Below are 22,527 nucleotides of genomic sequence, written 5' to 3'. Positions count from 1 at the left end.
AACTGCACCTTTCAGAGTGGCCTTTTATTGTGGGCAGTCTAAGGCACACCTGTGCACTAATCATGGTGTCTAATCAGCATCTTGATATGGCACACCTGTGAGGTGGGATGGATTATCTCAGCAAAGGAGAAGTGCTCACTATCACAGATTTAGACTGGTTTGTGAACAATATTTGAGGGAAATGGTGATATTGTGTATGTGGAGAAAGTTTTAGATCTTTGAGTTCATCTCATACAAAATGGGAGCAAAACCAAAAGTGTTGCGTTTATATTTTTGTTGAGTATATATATAAAAGTTTATCTAGGCTTGTAAATGACTGGTAGTATTAGTCAAAATACTGAAAATTGTGCACTTCACACAAAAACACTTCAGGAACAAGGTTTCAAAACCTAAACAAGAGTAGACTACTCACTAGGTGTTCACAGGAAACAGTTATTTATTTCTATATGTATTTATTTATTTTCATTGTTACATGGTTTTATCTTTTCTGTTTTGTTTCATTAGGTTCTTTTTGTCTTTCTCTAAAATTGTATTGTAACATTACTAGTCTATTATTATTGACTATTATTAGACTATTATTGTTGTTGCTGTAATATATGAATAAATTGAAAAAATTACAATTTGATTCTTTTACAACGAACGCTGAGCCATTAATTATACAGAAAACAAATAAACACAAACGTGCTGAGATGCGAACAGCTTAATGCTAACTTGAACATTGAACACGCCATAGACATGCTAACGCATTAGCATCGGTCCCGTTTTTAAGTTATAAAATACATCTATTAACTGTTTCAGGAGACCATAACAGGTCGGTTTAACATAAAAATATTACATATTACTCACAGACATATGCTCTTCAGGGTTTTAGCGGGGAAAAATTAGGATAAAGCGAAATAAAATCCACAAATCTTAGATCGAAGCACTGCTTCGACCTGCGAATCACTGCTTCGATTGGTTCAAGGTTCAAAGCAAAGCCGCGCTGCAGAAAAGTTGATTACAGATCTGCTGCAGGTCTGTAATCAATGTAGAGAAATGATCATTTTCCTGATAAACACCCTCCAAGTGCGCAACTGCAAAAAAGGACATGCGTCATGACAAATCGGCCTGACTTCGTTGCAGTCACTAGTAATCTCAGTGTCTCAGGGTGTAAACACGACTTTTTTGCGTGTGTGTGTGTGTTTTGTAACTAGTAACGGCATGGCGCATAGAAAATGTATCGGAGTAGAAGTATGCAATTAAGGTCGGAGATGTAGTGAAGTAAAAGTGAAAGTAAGCTGAATTAAAAAAACTCAAGTACAAAGTCTCCCAAAACGTACTTTGTTACTATACAACACTGCATACACCCTCACTAATATTTGGTTAAATGTTCCTTCAGAAGCTGCACCTCAACCAGACGAATTTGGTAGCCTTCAACAAGCTGGCTGTATATGTGATCACTCTTTTTGGCTGACTTGGTAGAGTCCATTTAAATTGGTTGATTTCCTGGCTACAACCTGGCTTTTAAGCATAGTCTGCAAATTTCTGATTGGGGTTGGCATCTGGGCTTTATCCAACACACAGTGGACTTTTGCCGAAAGGATCTTTCAGAACCTGTTTGTCAGTCTGGCCAGGGACGGAGCTGTGACTTGCCTGGTCTCAGGGGAGTCCTGAGAGCCCCTCACACCGGGCAGAGACAGACAGCAGCCGGCCGCCGGGTGAGTCACCCCCCACGTAGAGCGGACACACTGCTTCGCTTTAAATGAACAGTCAGTCTATTTCAGATGATCAGCGTGGCCCTCTTTCTCTTAAAAGGCTTTATTTTACTCTGTGTCGCATTGAAAAGCAACAGCTTTTGGAGCCTTTACACAGCTTATGCACATGCTCGAGTCTTCTTCTGTTTTTTTTTCTGGGAACGTTACAGCGCCACACACAGGCCTGGTATATGTACTACATCGTTAAAGCTTCGAGGCACAGAATTTGCCTCGAACATTTTTTGTAATTGAAATATTTGAGTTATTCGACTAATCATTTCAAGCCTAGAGGGATTATTTTCTTCTTTTGTTATTGTTCTTACTGCACATGCTATGGTTTACATTGACACTGACTTCATTTGTTCATGTCCTCACTAATGTTTAAATGCAAATGTGTCATTGCCAATTTTGTTGATTCTTGTTCTTGCTTTTTCTTTTAAATGAAAAAAAAAACATCATTAAAAGCACAAAATTACCATGACATTCATGCCCATGAGTACATGTCAACTTTCACACACAGCAGTGTGTGTATGTTTGCAGTGGTGGGCACAGTTCCACAAATCTACTAACCGCTAATTAGCAAAGATAATATTTTTCATTAGCAGTTTAGCTTTTCAGCTAACTTTGAAAACCATCAGTGGACCAATTAGCTTCTGATAAATTTATTTCCACTAACTTTCAGTCCACTAACATTTTTTTTTTTTTGCTGGCATAGTGAGTAAAGCTTAATGGTCAGAAACAACTTTAAAACCCAAAATGCTATATGTTAGTTCCTGTTGTGCGTTTTGCAATAATCAGACCGCTGTGAGAAGCTCAGTCCTCCCCAGCAGAAGGGGGCAGACTGACTGACTGTCAGCTACTATTGCAAAAAAGAAAGAAAAAAGTCTTACTTTCAACATGCATCAACTTAGACAGTGGGCAGGAGACATGAAGAGCAAAGCACCTTTCACTCATGGTTTTATTTAAAACCAACTAATTCTCGACATTAATGGCAATTCTGTCATTTTTACAAAGTAAAAATATTATTTTGCAGTAATGTGCTAATGGCTGATTTTCAAGTTGCCACTAGAGCAGCGGATGTGTGAAGACTTGTTCTGGTTAGGGAGATGCAGTTTGCCGCTATTGTTTCTGTATGACAATGTTGCTTTTTCTCCCACACATGGACGAATCACGTTGGATCTTTAGTTATTGATCCGTTCAGATATTAACATTCGTGGAAGACGTCGGCCTTGGGAGGTTGGACGAAGTTGGACGACAGTCAAATGGAATGCTGACGGTACGGGAACTAAGCAAACGATGAGGAACCGTCAAGACAGAAAGGAAAATGGAATACAGACAAATTGAAGTTGTCATCAGGATTTGTTCACATTTTTCAACAGTTTGAAAATTCTGACGAAGCGCCAGCTACAGGAACGAAGCTGGGCAACGGTTAAACGAGATCTCTGAAAGTCAGCGCAAGTCCAGATTTCTTGTTTTGTATTGACTTCAGTGTCCTTTGTTAGTGCCGTGTGACCGCAGCTTTGACATCGACATTCACACCACTGTAGCTCTTCTTCTCATTCATTCCTTGTGGGTTAACAACAACAATGACAATAAAATTACTTACCAATACGGCGTGGAACCTCCAGTGGCCATTTCACTCCCTGGAAATCTGACAGCTGAGCTGAGTTTGTAATGGCGCCAAACACGCAAGCAAGAGGCTCCCTAACTGGAAGTCTCGGTTTCAAGATGCCGGCAACACTTGAAAATGAACCTTTCTGAAGATTTGAGCATTAAACAGACACACATGCTATAATAGGCATTTTGGGAAATTCAAATGACCTGCTCTCTCATCACCCCCCAGTATGCACGTTTCCATTTCTATGTGGATGTGTGTCTGTTTATATATCTATCTATATCTGTGTTTTGTATATAGAAAGGTATAGATATTTATATTAAAAAAAATCTCCCTCTCACCCTCCCTAGAGAGATTAGTGTGTGTTTTCCTCAAGTTTGGATCCTCTACCAGAGGGCTGGGAGTTTGAGGGTTCTCTGCAGTGTCTTAGCTCTTCCTAGGACTGCACTCTTCTGGACAGAGACCTCTGATGTTGTGCCTGGAATCTGCTGGAGCCACTCTTCCAATTTGGGGGTTACAGCTCCTAGTGCTCCTATTACCACTGGGAGCACTTTGGACTTTACCTTCCACATCTGCTCCAGTTGTTCCTTCAGCCCTTGGTACTTCTCAGTTTTCCCCATCGATCACAACTGGGGTCTTCTTTATCTTGTCAACCACCACGATATCTGGTTGGTTGGCTGGCAGTTGCTTGTCTGTCTGGAATTTGAGGTCCCACAGGACCATAGCCCTGTCATTCTCAGAAGTCAGCAGGTCAAAGAGCCTTTTTGTATCGCGCACCCGCCCTGTGGAACAGTCTTCCTGCGACCGTGAGGCAGTCTTAGTCTGTGGACATTTTTAAGTCAAGACTCAAAACCTATTTTATTCTCTTTCTTATGGATAGTTTTTATTTTTATTAGTTTTATTCTTTCACTTCTGTTTTTATTCATGTATTTGAATTTTTATTCATTTTTAATTATTTATTCAATTTTATGCGCCTTGAGACGACTTTTGCTGTGATTTGGCGCATTATAAGCTAATTAAATTAATTCTCAACCACCTTTGGTGGCGTCTCCTATTAGGACTTGGAGGCATATGCGGCACAGATGTTCCTGTACATGATTCCCGACACTTGATTGTGCCTCTCAGTGTACACTGTCCCAGTTTGCATCTTACATCCTGCTACTATGTGCTGGACTGCCTCTGGGTCACATTTGCACAGCCTGCAACTTGGGTCCTGTTGGCTGTGGTAGACTCCTGCCTCTATGGATCTGGTTGTTAGTGCTTGTTCTTGTGCTGCCATGATCAGAGCCTCTTTGCTGTCCTTTAGGCTGGCCTTTTCTAGCTACTGGTAGGTCTTCTTGATGTCAGCCACTTCCTCTATCTGTCGACAGTACATCCCATGGAGGGGTTTGGTCTTCCATGATATCTTCTTCTCCTGTTTTTTATCACTGTCTTCAGCTGCCTGAAACATTCTTGTGGCAGCTGAACTCTGGAGAGGGGTAAGCATCTTTCTGATGCATTCATGGATGCTCCTTGTCTTATCCTGGATTGTGGCTCTGACACTCAACTAATTCTTGCCCTCCCTCTTTCCGTTGCCCACTCTTAGCATACAGCTTTATGTTATCTATGTACAGGAGGTGGCTGATGGTTACTCTATTCCTGAATTGATATCCATAGCCACTCTTTGTGATGAGTTGGCTGGGGGGGGTTGATGGCCAATGCAGAACAGCAGTGGGAACAGTGCATCACCTTGGTTTATTCTGCACTTCATGGTGACTTGTGCGATTGTCTTGGAATTGGCCTCCACTGATGTCTTCCACAGTCCCACTGACTTCCTGATGAAGGTTATCAGTGCACTTTTAGCCTTGTATGATGCCAAGCACTCCAGTATCCATGTGTGAGGTAATGAGTCATAGGCCTTCCTGTAGTCAATCCAGGCTGTGCTCAGGATGGTCTGCCTGGGCTTCGAGTCCTGGTGTACAGCTTGGTCTACCAATAGCTGGTGTGTCAATTTCAATTAAATTTCAATTTAATCAGCTTATAAAGCACCAAATCACAACAAAAGCCATCTCAAGGCGCCTCACGCAGAACAGTTCAACATAAAAATTTAAATAAATAAATAAAAATTTTAAAAATTCAAATACATAATTAAAATAGAATTAAAAGAATAAAACAGATACAAATAAAAACTATTCATAAGAAAGAGAATAAAAATAGGCTTTAAGTCTTGACTTAAAAATGTCCATGGACTCCAACTGCCTCACGGTCGCAGGAAGACTGTTCCACAGAGCGGGTGTATGTTAGGAAAAAGCTCTTTGACCCGCTGAGTTCTCTTCACCCTGGGAAGTCCCGCATCCTGTGATCGCAAAGCCTGGGCCGGCACATAGGGTTCCACCAGATCGGCCAGGTAAGACGGCACCAGTCCATGAACAACTTTATAAGTCAATAACAAAACCTTAAAGTCTGCTCTCACAGAGACAGGGAGCCAGTGTAAAGATGCCAAAATGGGGGGATATGTTCAAACCTTCTGCTTCGTGTCAAAAGTCTGGCAGCAGCATTCTGAAGCAGCTGAAGACCCCTAATGCTGGACTGCGGTAACCCTTATTACAATAATCTAGTGTAGAAGAAACAAAAGCATGAATCAGGGTCTCAGCATCAGCCATAGATAGGATGGGGCAGATCCTAGCTTTATTTCCAGATGGGAAAAAGCAGTTCTAGTAACATCCCTGATGTGGAGACCAAAGGACAATGTGGGATCAAAAATAACCCTGAGCGCCAGCTGGTCAAGTTGATGCCGATGTCTCGCCGGACCAAGAACCATCATTTCTGTCCTATCAGAGTTTAAAAGTAGGACATTGCTAGACATCCAGCTTCTCACTGATAGAAGACAGTCCTCCGGGTATTTTATGGGAATGAGATTTCCCACATTTATCGGCATATACAGCTAAGCATCATCAGCATAACAATGAAAGGCAATCCCAAAATTCCGCAGTATATGCCCAAGGGGTGCTACATACAGGGAGAAAAGCAAGGGACCTCAAACAGATTCCTGTGGAACCCCGAATCTCATGTCACTAAGGTTAGAGGTAGTGTTATTATACAAAACACATTGAGAATGACTGGACAGGTATGACGTCAACCACGCAAGGACACTACCGGTAATCCCAAAAAGATTCTCCAACCTATCGAGCAAAATATGATGATTCACTGTATCAAACGCAGCACTAAGATCTAACAACACCAAAATTGTAGTGGTGTCTGAGTTCATTGCTCACAGAAGATCATTGACTACTTTAGTGAACGCTGTCTCTGTGGAGTGATATGTCCTAAAAGCAGACTGCAACAGCTCAAAAAGATCATTCTCAGTGAGGTGGTCTACGAGCATCAACCCTCTGGTATTGTTTCCAATGCCCTTTTGAGCTGTGCTCATGTGTTGAACCATGTGTCTACTCAACTTGGTTGCTATGATGCCTGATAGGAGCTTCCATGTTGTGGAGAGACAGGTAATTGTAGTTTGAGGGTGTCATATCGCGGGGGCTTCATGATCAGGAATGTTCTGCCCTGTGTTAGCCAGTCTGGGTGAGTACCTGCTGTTTGCGAGTACACACTGGATGGGCCATTGGAGAACAGGCCATTTATTTTCTTGGCCTCTGCTTTTCTGGTGTATCTCTTCAGCAGAGTAGCCAGAGCTGTGAGCCTTTGTTTGGCAGGTTCCAGGGCCTCAGTTATGGACATGTTGTTGTAGAGTGACAAAAAAAAAAAAAATAGAATCCATAAAAGTTCTCATAAATCCTACAAATTAAACTTCAGTCTGTATACGATCATTCCTCAAAGTTTTAGTTATCTTGGTCACTTTGCATAAAAGTCATCCTCTTTCAAAATTATGCTCCAAGTGGTTGTTCCAATCATCTTCCCCAAAAATTCTTGGTCAACCAAGGAAAAGACATTTTGCCTTGAGGCCTATTTCACCAACAAATCATACCATTTGGTGCATATTTTGGAAAGAACATGACTTTTATGCAATGCAACCAGGGCAATTGAAACTTTGAGTAATGATGGTACACAGACTGAAGTTTAAGAAATTATTATGGGTTCTGTTTTTGTGTGTGTGTGTGTGTGTGTGTGTGTGTGTGTGTGTGTGTGTGTGTGTGTGTGTGTGTGTGTGTGTGTGTGTGTGTGTCAGGGCTGGGCATGGTCCATCCAGCCAGGCTACTCCCAGAATGAGCGTGCAAAATTTTGTTTGTGATTCCTGTGTGTTTTTCCAAGTTGCCCTGCCAATATTGACTTTATTGCTGACTGCACCCTGCACGCACGCACACACACACACACACACACACACATACAGAGCCATTAGGCTGTGGCACTGCACCACGTTGCCGTGTCTGCCTCTCCGGAACTCTCAAAAAACCATACACATACACAGAAAAGAGACTTACATTTTGGTGTTTGTCACTGGTGCTTTGACGTCAACAGTTCCAACACAAGCTTTAAATAGGAGTTCAAAATTGTTCCCAGTCAACTAGTCAGATCATTCAAAAACAATTCTGACGATGTAGTCTGTGATGCCGTGCATTCACTTTGTGTACAGACTGCTGTAGGGCTGAAACGATTAGTCAAGTAACTCGAATAATAAGCGCCATTTAACGTTGTAGTACATATGCCAGACCTGTGAGTGGTGCTGTAACGTCTGAAATTCCAAGTGTTCCAATACCTTTGGAGGGCACAGTATCCTAACCTTATGATGAGTGCAAAATGAGTGTGGTATTATTGCTCTTTTGTTTAAGAAGGTTTAATTTTCACTGTTGCTGCACTTTGTGTCAAATCATAGTCATATCATTTATCATACTGATATGACAATTCAGTAAGGTATATCTTCTATTATACATTCCAAATTTTAGGTGGAACTCTACTAGTGTTTACTAAGGTACACAAAAATATCTTTAAAAAAGAGGGTGGAGCCACTTAGGTGCCTGGTCTTGAGAACCAGGGATGGTTGGTTGAAAAGCTTTTTTATCCCATGGGAACTCTCCCTACCCACCTAACGGCTCAAGAATATGGACAGCATGTACATAAGTGACATTTACATGACAATTTATATGACAATATCGAGATACGATAATTTGGCCATATTGTACAGCCCTACTGTCAACTAGCTGAAAACTTTGAATATTAATTTACATCTACATTTAAAAAAATGCTTAAAGTGGCAGGGGGTTAAGAGGGCTGTTATTTCCGTTTTTGTTTTTTCTTTATTTCTTTTTTCTTTTTCTTTTTTTACAAAGAAATATACATTTCTTACAAATACCTAAAAAAAAAAAAGACAGAGTACTGTATAGTTCAAATTCAAAACAATGAAAACAAGTGTTTACAGTAACATCAGAATGATACAACCCCGTTTCCAATGAAGTTGGGACGTAGTGCAAAAATGTAAATAAAAACATAATAGAATGATTTGCAAATTCTCTTCAACCTATATTCAATTGAATACACCACAAAGACAAGATATTTAATGTTCAAACTGATAAAATTTATTGTTTTTGTGCAAATATTTGCTCATTTTAAAATGGATGCCTGCAACACGTTTCAAAAAGCTGGGACAGTGGTATGTTTACCACTGTGTTACATCACCTTTCCTTCTAACAACACTCAATAAGTGTTTGGGAACTGAGGACACTAATTGTTGAAGCTTTGTAGGTGGAATTCTTTCCCATTCTTGTTTGATGTACGACTTCAGTTGTTCAATAGTCCGGGGTCTCTGTTATCTTATTTTGCGCTTCATAATGTGCCACACATTTCAATGGGCGACAGGTCTGGACTGCAGGCAGGCCAGTCTAGTACCTGCACTCTTTTACTATGAAGCCACACTGTTGTAACATGTGCAGAATGTGGCTTGGCACTGTCTTGCTGAAATAAGCAGGGACGTCCCTGAAAAAGACGTTGCTTGGATGGCAGCATGTGTTGCTCCAAAACCTGGATGTACCTTTCAGCATTGATGTTGCATCACAGATGTGTAAGTTGCCCATGTCATGGGCACTAACACACCCCCATACCATCACAGTTGCTGGCTTTTGAACTTTACGCTGGTAACAATCTAGATGGTCTTTTTCCTCTCTTGTCCGAAGGACAAGACGTCCATGATTTCCAAAAACAGTTTGAAATGTGGACTCATCAGACCACAGCACACTTTTCCACTTTGTGTCTGTCCATTTCAAATGAGCTTGGGCCCAGAGAAGGCGGCGGCGTTTCTGGATGTTGTTGATGTATGGCTTTCACTTTGCACGGTAGAGTTTTAACTTCCACTTCTAGATGTAGCGACAAACTGTGTTAACTGACAATGGTTTTCTGAAGTGTTCCTGAGCTCACGCTGTAAGATCCTTTACACAATGATGTTGGTTTTTAATGCAGTGCCGCCTGAGGGATCGAAGGTCACGGGTATTCAGGTGTTGGTTTTCAGCCTTGCCGCTTACGTGTAAAACATTCTCCAGATTCTCTGAATGTTCTGATTATATTATGGACTGTAGATGATGGAATCCCTAAATTCATTGCAATTGAATGTTGAGAAACATTGTTTTTAAACATTTGGACTATTTTTTCATGCAGTTGTTCACAAAGTTTCTTCCTGTTAAAAGGGAGTTTTTCCTTCCCACTGTAGCCAAGTGCTTGCTCACAGGGGGTCGTTTTGACCGTTGGGGTTTTACATAATTATTGTATGGCCTTGCCTTACAATATAAAGCGCCTTGGGGCAACTGTTTGTTGTGATTTGGCGCTATATAAAAAAATTGATTGATTGAAAGTGGTGATCCTCGCCCCATCCTTGCTTGTGAACGGCTGAGCCTTTTGGGGATGTTCCTTTTACACCCAATCATGACACTCACAATTAGTTTCCTCAGTTCCCAAACGCTTATTGAGTGTTGTTAGAAGGAAAGGTGATGTAACACAGTGGTAAACATACCACTGTCTCAGCTTTTTGAAACGTGTTGCAGGCATCCATTTCAAAATGAGCAAATATTTGCACGAAAACAATAAATTTTATCAGTTTGAACATTAAATATCTTGTCTTTGTGGTGTATTCAGTTGAATATAGGTTGAAGAGGATTTGCAAATCATTGTATTCTGTTTTTATTTACATTTTACACAACGTCCCAACTTCATTGGAATTGGTGTTGTAATTGAATTACCTCCCCAGTAATTTCCCTAAAGATTGATCTGTTGGATAAATCTGGACAATGTTGTACTCAACCAACAACAAATGACAATCATATTACATTCCCATAACAAACGGAACTTCATTGGAATTGGGGTTGTGTTTTACTTGACAGTACTACCCACTCTGTGGTGGGTGAGGTTTGGGTAAACAAATGGCAAATGGACTGCATTTATGTAGCGCTTTTCCATCTGCATCAGACGCTCAAAGCGCTTTACAAATAATGCCTCACATTCCCAATAGGAGATTAAAGACCTTGCCCAAGGGCCCTTAGTGATTTTCCAGTCGGGCTGGGATTTGAACTGAGGCTCTTCTGGTCTCAAGCCCAACGCCTTAACAACTAGACCATCACCTTTCCTCTTCGACACACAGCGATATCACATTTTCAGTAAAGACTATGCTTTAAACAGTTTTTGACTTTAAAAGTGAGAGCCGTTAGTATATCTCAATATACTGTCAGATTAACCTGTCTCTCTTGACATTTTGGTTAAGTCCTTCTCTTGTTCTGTACGTGACAAGCAATTTACAGTGCCGACGTACCGCCCTGACTCTGGCAAATAGAGCTGCTGTCGCAGGCATCCTGTGTTTGTCCGATTTCCACAGTTCCAGTCACCGGTCGTGTAGAATGTGCAGGAAAAGCTTTGGACCCTCCGTGTGGCCGGCCGCTTTCACCTCCATATGGATGGCTGGCAGGCAGGTGGCCTGCAGCAGCTGTGAACTTTGCTGGGCTGACCTCTGGTCACTCCTGCTCAGGTCATGACAGGTTTCTTCCTTGCTAAAATAGGAGTCAATCCCCAATATGCCTCATTGTGAGATTAGAAATAAACTCATCCATATATATGTGTGTTTGCTGACTAAACAAAGAGGGAGCTTATATTAAGTTAATAATAATAAATAAAAAACCACATGACTTTAGAGTGTGGTTCCTTTGTCCACACTCTAAAAAATGAACTGCCATCTCAATGAGAAAAAGTGATGTAACAATTTGCATCAATTTTCTTAAGTTATTTTACTGTAACTTATGTAACTACGTACGTGAAGTTATTTCAACTTATGTAATTAGAGAAGTCTTGTGGCATTATGAAATAACTAAATCGAAATAACAAAAGAAAAATCTGCAAATTGTTACATTAATTTCCTCATTGAGAAAGCGCCTTTTTTTTAAGAGTGCAGCTTCCCTCAGTGTGAGGATGTGGTGATCACATGGTCCATCAAAGTTCCTTGAATTTCATTTGAAGCATTTCTCCTTCTTGCTCTTCTTTGTCCTTGTCCACGTATCTCTCTTTGTCTTACTTGTCCTCTTCTTTTTGTGTGTTACTGCCTCCATGATTGCAGAACAAAATGTCTTACCTGAGCTCTATTTGTGGCGCCAAATGTCAGCCTGATTGGTGGTAAGTTTTCTGTGTGTTTTCAGATGTGTGCATACGTTTTTTTCAATTGCCAGATGTGTTTTGCATTTTTTTATTAAAAGTGTTTTCCCAATGATAAGATATTTTATCTTTGAGTTTATTGTTGAATGTAGGAAACTGTGTGCAATGTTCTGCAACAACTGTGCTGAGGAATTGCAAGCAAAGTGCAAAGCAGAAAATGTTTTTAAGGTATACCGCATTGTGTTTTAGCTATTGTTACAAGAAGTTTTGGATTTTAAGTTTTAGTCTCAGCCTTCACTTTTTTGGATGTAAGCAGTTGGCAAAAACTGTAATATACTCTGCAGATAACTCACTTTGCACTAGATTGCTTTGTGTCATGTTAAAATACAAACATGGACAAAATGAATCAGAAATAGAATGAAATAGAACAAAATAGAGCACAATGGGGCATAATAAGCAACATATGCGTAACACAACAATGATGCCACAATCCATCTCTGAAGCCAATACCAACAGCATTTCATCCCATTTCATCCATTAGCAGTAATCAGCATTAGGTGGCAGCACATGTGATCTCATTTTGCATTTCGTTACATTTTTGCTCCATTTCGTAATTATCAGTCCCCATTTCGCACCATTTTGCTCCATTTAATTACATTTTACCACTATTTCGTAAATAGTCCCAATTTCGCTCCATTCCATATTTTATTACCCACTGAGGGAGCCTTTCTATGTGAACTCTGCTAATAAACATCTGGGATAACCTGAATCCCCGACATTAACTTGAACTAAATACACACATTTGGTTAACATTGCGTCTTATAAAAAGAGGGCAGGTTAGCGTGATTTTATCAGGACTTCCCTCCCAGGTTTTCTGGTGTCTCAGGTGAGCTTTCCTCCGGTGGAAAACCAACGTCTACTCTGTCTTCCAGATCATCCTCCAATTATTTCTTCCATTAGTTCATAATAAGGGAAGCTGGTTAGAGCTGCTTCTGTTCTTTTTAAACCTAAGCACTCTTTGTTTCTTTCCAGTGGTTTTAAATTTGCTTGACTGACCTACTTACTCTGGACTCAGAGAGCTCCTCACAGATTTGGTTCAACAACTCTGAATTTTGAACTTTACGTCCGTTGAGCCTTTCCAGTATTTTACATTCTTTTGAAACATTGAGGAGTGTCGTCTCTTGAAAACTCCAGTTTTGTTTTATCACTGCCATTTTTCTGAACAAAGAGCAGGAAGCATCATGAGGTGATGTGACAAATAATGTACAAACACTGCAAACCAGTTTGCAGTGTTTGTACAGCACAAATAAAGAATCATTTGCAGTTCTTGCTTAAACTAAACACAAAGACAAGTGTTGGACAAATGAAAACAGTCATGAAATGTGTGAGATTAACATATGACTGTCTACTTTTTGTGGTTACTGTATTGTGTTGTACTTTGTATTACTGTGTGCTGTCGGCTTAACCTAACTGAAAATAAGATGTGAATTAAATGAAAAAGATTTTCATTTACTTTGAAAATGAATCAAATTTTCAGTAACATTTTCATGGATTGAAAACTAATTAAAATTTCATGAATTTTAATTTATCCAGGAGTTTGAAGTGTGGTGTGGTGTGCTATCATTCTGTACTGCACGCTTGCTCAAAGTGTTGTAGGATATGTATGTATCACAAGTGTCCTCATGAATCATCATGCGTTTAGACATTCCTCAGTTTGTACTTTTAACATCGCAAGTGTCCTTGTGAATCATTGCACCTACACACATTCATCAGTTTGCATTTTTAATATTTCATGTCCTCATGAATCATTTCACCTTCACACACTGCTCAGATTGTACTTTTACAGTTTTTCTCAATTGCTAATACCCCTGTCACACATAGCCGGAATCATACAGAATGGTGTCAGAATTACGAATCGGTGTCAGATTTCAGTTCCAAAACGTTCTGACAGCCATCTGTGTAAGTCCACACAGTTGGTCAAAATTGGCCGGCGGCCCTGAGTGTGGTGCACATGTTCAAAACCCTCCGGGTGCTGTCGAGATGGGACACCTATCCGACGGCGATCCATGTGCAATCTGAGGACTATCTCACCACAACTTATATATTCTGATGACAGCAAAACGGGATCCGAAATGATTTGAGCCCATACGAGGGAACCTCAAGATGGATCTGGCACAGTAAAGCCTGCCAGTATGACCTGCATGTGCCACGTATAATAATGTCCCCCCCGGAGCACAAAGGAACTGTTAAAATGTATGTGGCACGCTTCATCAAGATGATAATTATGAATTATTATCATGTACAGTGAATGTGAACAGCGGCTATCAAATCGAAAGCACCGTGCACTACTGTGTGCACAGCCGCAAATCTGAACAGGCTGTTATATCCACAGTAGACCTTACAGTACTCATATTTGTCCATTCCTTCCCATTGGCGACTTAAATAATGTGAATATTGTCTCCATAACTGTATATACCTGGGCAGCTGCACCTCTCCGTGGTGCGCAGTAACTCATCATTGCACGCGCCAGGCTCGGAGGTGAATGGGTCTCACGTTGTAATATATGATCAACTTCTAACTCTGTAGGAGATATGACATTGAACTGTTTTGCCAGGCTGTGGCAGCATTAATAAACATGAATTTCACCTCCAACAGCAGCCCAGGAGTGTTTTACAGCGCAGACGTGGACATGGAGCTGAAACCGGCAGTCTGTAGTTAAAATACACCCAAAATAAAAATTAATTTCCATGTGATAATCCAACCATCATGGTGTCCAGAGTTGTGCTGTGCTCCTGAAGTGAGCAAAAAAGAAAAAGGAAATTAAACTTCACTGGAAATGCTCCATCTGTCCCAGGGGACAGCATGGCCCAATGTCAGCAAACCTTCAGTGAAGCTGTCCAGTGGTACTATCAGGCTGGATGGTCAGGAATTGCAGGACACAAATGCTCGTACAAACAGCTGTGGTTTAGTGAAGGCTTTAATGAGGTGGATAGCAGAGGTCGATACACAAATAAGCAGTCTAGAAAAAGCAGCTTGTACAAAGAACATCAGGCAAACGGGGTGGAGGTCAGGTAAACGCTATGAGGTAGGCAGGAATATAAACTCAGGAACAGAGCTGGAATGTTGGCACAAGGCACAACAAACTGGTGAGAGACAAACACACCCAGTGAGCTTATATAACCCCAGGTGATAATCAGCAAATCAGAAACACGTGTGCATGAAAAGCACCAGAACAAGGGCGTGACCAGAGAGGGAGAGAAACACCCATCACCAAGAACCAAGAGACAGACCCAAGGAGAAAAAACAGCAAGAGAATAGACAAACCAAAACCAATGAAATGCAAAAAAAAAAAACCAGAACAAAAGAACAAAATAAATCAGAAAACCAATCAAAAACTCAAACCCTAACAGGCACGTAGTGCTGCCGTGGTGCTGAAGTGTTGCTTTGAAGCCACATGCTGTTGCTGTGTGTTGCCGTAGTGTTGCTACGATGAGAGGGAATTTATTAAGGAGTGATTTGCCTTGGTAAATAAACCTCGACTGTTTATTTTCTATATACTGCGGATGGATTTTCTGATACAGAAAGGTAGTTTGAACCTTTTTAATGGTGTGTATTCTAACGACGTTGAGTCTGTGGAAGAATTCCACCATTAACTGGGACCTCTATTCAGTTCAGTGGGGTTTGTTTGAGTGTAGGATGACGCGGTTGGGGTAAAGTTTGTTTTAGGGACGGTGTTTATTTGATAGTCTTGTGTGTAATGAATTTGATTGTTGTTTTACACGTTCCTCAAAATGCATGCAAAATGCCACGTAAGTTATGTTGGTTTGGATCCATGCTTGTTTGTTTAAATGTGATGTTGTATGTTGAAAGTTTTTTTGTTTCGCTTTGAGTAGAAAGTTTAGTTTTAATGTTTATTTGTAAATATAAATATAAATATTTGGAATTTGTCTTTTCTGTTGTTTTAACATGGATGTTTGGCGGAAATGGGGTTGTTGTCTAGTGGCTTTAGTTTTAAAGATGCAAGTTTGTTTAATTTTATGTGGGTCGTTGCTGTGTGTGGTTTGGTCTTTGTTCAGTGGCAAGACGACATTGATTTAAGGTCGGTGAAAATGGGGTCCTGCCGCGCGATTTGGTTGGGCCGCAGTCAATTTGCAGTCAAAATAACTGATTTTAAAATAAAAGATGTGAATAAATTTGACCTTTCAAACTGACACAAATCAAGTGACTACAATTTAGCGGATAGTACTGTCGAGTCCATTTGTCGATTTTTAAATTCAAAACACTTTAAAAACTTAGCACTCTTCCATGTGGGCTAAGATAATCTAGCCTAGCCTTCTCTAATTCTCGCCCGAAACCGTGGGATGGTGCAATTTGGTGTATCATGAAAGCTGAGTGACAGTAGTCAGCATGGTCCAAAGTGGTTTAAAAGATGGTTCTTCCAAGTTTCATTATTATTAGTAGTAGCTCTGTATTAGTAGCGCTGTCAGCAGAGCAGAGCCTTCATCCCCCAACTTTCCACACCGTCTCATTTACCACAGACTCCTTTCGATCCTGGCTGCGCACAATGAACTCTCAAGAAAAAGTTAAAATGTCAAGTTCTCCATGTGGAGCAGAGACACCGTGTGTGCATGCTGGATGATGTGCGCATCAATATTTATGTGTAACACTTCAGGGAAAAAAGTTTAAAAATCTTTCTATCATCTTTCTATGTAAATATCTCATGTTACAACGTGGAGACCTGCATAGATTAGACAAGTACGGCCTATTTATGTACAATTTCTTTTTTCTTTTTAATATTGGTGGGCGTGGCGAATATTCAGGTGTGATATAGTCTGGAAATTATGGTATTTTTGAACACGTTTTTGATAATTATGCTGGGGTTTGATCTATTGCTTGTTGTCTCCCTTATTTTGGTAAGTATGAGAATATATATAGAATTCAATTCATTTATATTCTGTTTTCTAGTGATTACCTGGATTTACATTTTTACCAGTTTTGATTTTTCATATCAATCTGTTACTTGCATTTATTCAGCTTTTAGTATTGTAGTAACTGGTTATTGCCTGGAGCTAGTATTTTCATTGACATAATTTTCTGAATGAGATTGATGAAAGAAAAAACATAATTTCTTGACCAAATTTAAAGATTGCTTAAATTAATTGAAAGCATTAATATCCAAATTTTGTCTTAATTGAGGTGTGGGTGTTGCTGTTTAGGCGTCACTATTTAAATACAGTAGTGTTCAGAATAATAGTAGTGCTATGTGACTAAAAAGATTAATCCAGGTTTTGAGTATATTTCTTATTGTTACATGGGAAACAAGGTACCAGTAGATTCAGTAGATTCTCACAAATCCAACAAGACCAAGCATTCATGATATGCACACTCTTAAGGCTATGAAATTGGGCTATTAGTAAAAAAAAGTAGAAAATGGGGTGTTCACAATAATAGCAGCATCTGCTGTTGATACTACAAACTCAAAACTATTATGTTCAAACTTCAAAGGGTTCATCCTTAAATAGGGGACACCTGATTGGCACCTGTTTGTTCCACAAAATTGACAAACTCACTGACTGAATGCCACACTACTATTATTGTGAACACCCCCTTTTCTACTTTTTTTTACTAATAGCCCAATTTCATAGCCTTAAGAGTGTGCATATCATGAATGCTTGGTCTTGCTGGATTTGTGAGAATCTACTGAATCTACTGGTACCTTGTTTCCCATGTAACAATAAGAAATATACTCAAAACCTGGATTAATCTTTTTAGTCACATAGCACTACTATTATTCTGAACACTACTGTGTGTATATATATATATATATATATATATATATATGTGTGTGTGTGTGTGTATATGTATATGAGGTCTGTTAGAAAAGTATCCGACCTTTTTATTTTTTCCAAAAAACCATATGGATTTGAATCATGTGTGATTGCATCAGCCAAGCTTGAACCTTCGTGCGCATGCGTGAGTTTTTTCACGCCTGTCAGTTGCGTCATTCGCCTGTGAGCAGGCTTTGTGTGAGCACTGATCCACCCCTCTCGTCGTTTTTTATTGCGAATAAATGTCTGAACGATTTGGAGCTTTGCTGCATCAATTTTTTTCCAGAAACTGTGAGAGACCTCCAGGTGGACACCGTTCGGAAAATTAATATGGCTTTCAGGGACGATTTTATGGGGATTACACAGATTAAGGAGTGATCCAGACGGTTTAAAGACCGCCCACAACTACTGAGAGCGCGCCATGCTCCAAGCGCTGATCGACAGGCTCAAACCCCACTGAAACAACCAGATCATTTCCAACGTGAAGGCTTTGTTGATCCGGGACGTTGTCTGACTTTCACAGAAAGGCAGAAGGCGTGGACATCAGCACTTTTTCGGCACATTCCACTGTTACAGGAGTTTTTTTCATGGAAAGAAAAGCGGAGGGACGCGCCACGGAGCCGTTCATTACGCGGCACAAAACCACCTCCATGTTGGTCTCTCAGGACGGCTTTCAGGTGGATTTCAGATGGCTGTCGGTTGCTATTCAGTCGTGTGATTATCCGAGAAATTGAGCATGAGCTGTACATGCCCCAACATGTCCTGTGAGGCTTCATCATGGCGTTGCTTTGCGCCATGCGGCTCCACCGCGACGTGCAGAATTCCGCTCCTCTTTCCATGACAAAAACTCCTGTAACAGTGGAATGTGCTGTTCATTTCTAAACTGGACACTGTCTTGATACGGTATGTCGTCTGACTAGCACAGGAATTGTGAAAAGACGTGGACATCAGCACTTTTTTGGCACATTGAGACAGACGTGCGGAGGAGTTCCGAGTGACAAAGTAATACAGCTGATTTTTATTCTTCTGACCTTAGCAATGTGTAATATCCTGAGCAGAGGGGAGAATCAGATGCTCAAATGAGTTATACTTGTGACCCCCAACAGCTAATAAGCTAAACCTACATTTATAAATAAGAGCAACACCCCTGCCTTGCTTCGCATCACGAGGAACATGACTAAATGTATATGCTGGTGGGCAGGCCTCATTTAAGGGGAGGACAGCTGTAGGTTTAAGCCAGGTTTCAGATAACCCAATCATATCTAAGTGATGATCAATAATTAGATTATTAATCAACAACGATTTTGAGGACAGTGATCTTATGTTAATGAGACCCACTCTAAGGACCTCAGTGGGGTTGACAGTTGAACTGTTTGGGTTTAGGGGTGGTTCCAGACTAGCATATATAAGATGCCTAGAAGTAGGTTTAGGTTTGAGACATTCCACATGCATTGTAGGTAGCAGACACAAAATCTTTGCTATTGCTGGAACAACCAGCATCATCCAATACATTAATGGGTATTAAGTTTGGAAAGCATATCCCTCTATGATTTTTATGGGATATCCTTTATTTTATACCTATTCATGACACTCACCTGTTTCCAAATAGGTGTTCTTTGAGCATTCATCAACTTTCCCAGTCTTTTGTTGCCCCTGTCCCAACTTTTTTGAAATGTGCTGTAGGCATCCATTTCAAAATGAGCAAATATTTGCACAAAACAATAAAGTTTATCAGTTTGAACATTAAACATCTTGTCTTTGTGGTGTATTCAATTGAATTGAATTGAATTGTATTCTGTTATTTATATTTTACATAGCGTCCCAACTTCATTGGAATTGGGGGTGTATGTTCCCTCACATCATTGGCCACAAGTGTGATCAATTTTGAGTTGTTGTGTTCAACCGGTGACACCAGTGCTTTAACTGTGTTTGGACTTTTGCCACCTGTGCTAACCATTATGCAACACTTTTTCATCACAATGAAAATATGTTGGCAAGTTGTGTCTAAACAGGTGAAAGTGCTAATGGTTTTGCCAGGAGTGAGTGATTCAATCATTGGGTTCAAGCAACTAAGCATTTGGTTCAGACAATAGGGTTTAGTGTTTTAGCAGTTGAGAAAAACTATAATGTACTCATCTTCTTCGAGTCTCTCTGAACACATCCGTCATGTCCGTCTGGTACTTCAAGACTCCTTGAGAAGCGTCTGTATGTTAAAACTGAGAAAGACTGTTTCTTTTTCGAATGTAATCAGATCAAACCTGACCTATCGGCATTGGGGCCATCCTGTCCCAGCAAACTGAGGGTGATCAACATCTCCATCCTTGTGCTTTTTGCCACCGACATCTGTCTCCCGCTGAACAAAACTATGACGTGTGTAACCGAGAACTCTTGCCAGTCAAGGATCCACTGGAGGAATGGAGGCATTGGCATGATGGTACTACTATTCCCTTTATAGTCTGGACAGATCATAAAAATTTCCTTACATTCAGCAGGCTAAAAGATTGAATTCTTGCCAGGCCAGGTGGTCGCTCTTTGTTGGATGATTTAACTTTACAATAACCTACTGTCCTGGATCCAAAAATGGCAAGCAAGATGCTCTCTTTGACAGTTTTGTCCTGCTGATCAAACACCTCCTCCAGACTGTATCCCCCTTACCAACATGTTGGTAGGGGTGCTCACTTGGGGTATTGGGAAGGTCATCTGGGAAGCTCAACAGCACCATCCACCAGAGGTGGGAGTAAGTCACCATCAAGTCACTCTCAAGTCATGAATCAGCAAGTCCCAAGTCAAGTATCAAGTCATAATGACCACCAAGTGTTTGACAGCTGACTTGAGACTTGACTTGGGACTTGCAGATTGATGACATAAGAATGATTTGACAGTGACTTACTCCCACCTCTGCCATCCAATCCCAGAGGAGGGCCTCCATCCACCTGGTCAGCCATTCTGCAATTCTGCCATCGCTCCAAATTCACCTGTCATCCCGGAATCACCTGCACACTGGACACTGTCTCTCGCCACTTCTAGTGGCCCACTGTCCAGGCAGATGTGATGGACGTCGTCCAGGCCTGCTACATCTGCACCAACGGCAAACCATCACATCCACCTCCTGCTGGACTCCTCCGGCCTCTGCTCACACCAAGTCGCCCCTGGTCTCACATCTGCCTGGACTTCATAATCAGACATCCTTCTTCCAATGGACACAATACCATCCACATGGTAGTAGACTGTTTCTCCAAGGCAGCGCACTTCGTGGCCCTGTGCAAACTGCCATCAGCCCAGGAGACAGCTGACCTCCTCGTCCACCATGTCTTCCGGCTGCATGGCATTCCATCAGACATCGTGTCAGACTGTGGACCCCAGTTCACCTCTCAGGTCTGGAAGTCATTCTGCACTGGGGCCTTGGTTAGTCTCCAACCCGGCCACTTGGAGTGCCCAGTTGCCGTGGGTGGAGTACGTCCATAACACCCAGGTGAGCTTGGCCACCGGGCTATTGCCATTTGAATGCTCCCTGGGGTATCAACCCCCACTATTTCTGGCTCAAGAGGAGGATGTGGCCAAGCCATTCATGCTTGCCCACCTGCAGCGCTGCCAGGGTGTGTGGAGGACAGCTGGTTCCGCGCAGCTCCAGACAAGGGACCGGACAAGACGCCAGGCAGACCGACATGGAATCCTGGCCCCCCAGTATCGCCTGGTTCAGGAGGTGTGGTTGTCAGCTGAGGACATCCCTCTAAAGGTGGAAGCACGGAAGCTAGCGCTCGTTACCTTGGTCCTTTTGTGGTGGACCGTGTAGTCAACCCTGCAGTGGTCCAGCTTTGTCTGCCCCGTTCTCTGTGGATACATCCATCTTTTCACATCTCAGACCTCAAACTGGTACACACCAGCCATCTGACTCAGACATGCTGCTGTTGTCTGTAGGTCATTTTGGAGCGTCAGTTGCGATTCACAGATTATTGCCTCATTTCTGCTTAAAACGGCTTCGTTTCTTTTTAAAACTGACTTTAGAATGATTTAAGAGGTTTTACTTTGTCATCTCATGGTTAATAATCACATTATTCCCTCTGATCGCTTTGGTCCCATTTTTAGAGGGGGCCATTCACCGGTTTCCCTAATGTAATCGAAGCTATTGACTGCGCCTGCTCTTTCCTCCTCAATGCCTCCTGCTGCTTCCACTTTCTGACCATCAATTGAATAAGATTAACCCTCTGGAGTTGAATGACAAAGTCACATGACCTAATTAACCGGACATAGCGTTCAATCTGCTGCACTCTGAGGCTCCCTTTAAATGCATGTTGAACATGGAGACTTCAACCTTTGTAGCACTTTTAAAAAATTTTTAATAGGCCTAGTGTAACTTGACTTACGAGTATTTTTTATGCCATGCGTTTTCATGAATATTATTGTCATTTTTTCGCTGCGCATTTATGTACACACACACAGCCAAAAGTATCATTTCCTTTTCTATTTCATGAGCAACAGTGGTGGGAAGAAATATGACTCCTTCTTCCTCATTGGTTGGCTCCTGAAATTTTCCACCAGTCAGAAGTCACTAACCCCATGTGTGTTCACTAACCCAATGTGTGTTTGATCACAGCCCACCCACCCCACGTGTGTCTGATTGTGTGGTTGCTTTCTTTTTTTTACTGGTGGGAAGCATGTCTGGTTAGTGTTTTGTTGTTGTTTGGGATTTTTTGTAAAAATTAGGGGTTTTATGAATGTGGAGAAAATGCATCAGTTATTTTTTGAAATGGAGGAAGACGGCGCGTGCAGCGCATTGTCAGAGTCTGAAACAGACAGT

Source organism: Thalassophryne amazonica, chromosome 7, assembly GCF_902500255.1.
Source record: "Thalassophryne amazonica chromosome 7, fThaAma1.1, whole genome shotgun sequence".
Lineage (NCBI taxonomy): Eukaryota > Metazoa > Chordata > Actinopteri > Batrachoidiformes > Batrachoididae > Thalassophryne > Thalassophryne amazonica.
This window is presented reverse-complemented; position numbering follows the sequence as displayed.